Source organism: Octodon degus, unplaced genomic scaffold (assembly GCF_000260255.1).
Source record: "Octodon degus isolate 3935 unplaced genomic scaffold, OctDeg1.0 scaffold00014, whole genome shotgun sequence".
Taxonomy (NCBI): Eukaryota; Metazoa; Chordata; class Mammalia; order Rodentia; family Octodontidae; genus Octodon; species Octodon degus.
Window position 1 is genome coordinate 3,114,386 of NW_004524590.1, and position 1,811 is coordinate 3,116,196.

Below are 1,811 nucleotides of genomic sequence, written 5' to 3' on the forward strand. Positions count from 1 at the left end.
GGCAGAGTGGTGTGGGGCGGCCCGAGGGGATGGGAGAAGGTCCGGCCAATGCTGCGCCTGGGCTGGGACTGGTCCCGCCAGCGCAGGGTAGCAGGCAGCTCTCCACACACTCACCGGACCTGGGCTAGGACTGGGTCTGGGGGTTCCCGGAAGTCGGCAGAAATTCCTACCAAACTTATCTTTTTTAATAGCTGAATGATATTCCATTGTGTAAAAATACCATTTCTTTTTTTATTCATTCCTCAGTTGATGGGGATTTGGGTTGTTTCTAAGATTTAGCTATGACAACATGTGCTGCTCTAAACATGGGTGCACATATATCACTGTGGCATGATGATTTCAGTTCTTTCGGAAAAATATATAGGAGGGGAAGAGCTGGCTTGAATGGGACCTTCAATCCTAGCTTTTGGATGAATCTCCATGCTGATTTCCATACTGGTTGCACTAGCCCGCACTCCCACCAACAGTGGAGAAGTGTTTCTTTTTCCCCACAGCCTCTCCAGTATTTGTTACTTGTTGACATCTTGATGATAGCTATTCTTTCTGGGGTGAAATGGAATCTCTGCATTGTTCTAATTTGCATCTGTTGAATGACCAATGATATTGAACATATTTTTTCATATATTTATTGGGCAATTGTATCTCTTAATTTATGAGGTGTGTATTCATCTCAGGTGCTCAGTTTTTGATTGGGTCTTTGAATTTTGGAGGCCTAATTATTTTAAAATTCTTTTTTGTTCTAGATTGGAATCCTTTTTCTGAAAGAGTCTGCTCTAATTGTCTCTTACTTTGTGGGTTTTCTTTTTACTGTATTGGTGATTTCTTTTGACGTGCAGAAATTTTTCAAAAAGATGAGATCTCAATTGTTGGTTCTTTGAAGTATTTCCTGGGAAGTTTCATTTTTGTTCAAGAACTCTTTACCTATCCCTATGTCATTAAGGTTTCTACTGGCTTTATTTTCCAGAAAATTTAGTGCTTCAGTTTTAATGTTTGAATCTTTGATCCATTTTTACTGTAGTTTTGTGCATAGTGATAGGCATGGGTCTATTTTATACCTCTGACATGTGGAGAGTCAGTATTTCCAGCACCATTTATTCAAGAGGCTGTCTTTCTTCCAATGAACATGTCTGGCCCCTTTGTCAAAGATAAGGTGGCTGAGTATGCTTGTAGTTCTGTCTGTATCTTCTAATTGGTTCCATTAATGATAAGTTTATGTGTTTTTTTTATGCCAGTACCATGCTGATTTTATCACAGGAGATTTTGTACAATTTCAAGTCAGGGATTGTGATGCCTCCTGCCTTTCCTCTGTTGCTCTGGATTATTCTAGACCTCTTCCGGATCCACATAAATTTTAGGAGTGTTTTTCTATATGTGTGAAGTATACTAATGTTATTTAGTTGGGATTGGATTGAATCTGTATAACAATTTTGGGAGTATGGCTATTTTCACAGGGTTGGTTCTTCCTGTCCAGGAGCAAGGAATATCTTTCCATTTTCTGAAATCTTCTTCAAACTCGTTTTTTCAGATTACTATAATTTTCACTGTAGATGTCTTTTATGTCCTTTGTGAGATAGATTCCTAAGTATTTCTTTTTTTTTTTTTTTTTGGGGTTATAGTGAAAGGTGTAGTTTCCATAATTTCTTGCTGGATTTGTTGTTTATGTATAGAAATGCTATTGATTCTTTCTTTATTTTTAATAATTTTCTTGTGAAAGAAATAGCAATGAGACAGTTTCAAAACTGATTAATATGACAGTTTCAATAATTCATACATTGCATATTGTTGTATTAGTGGTTATTCATTGTACAAGA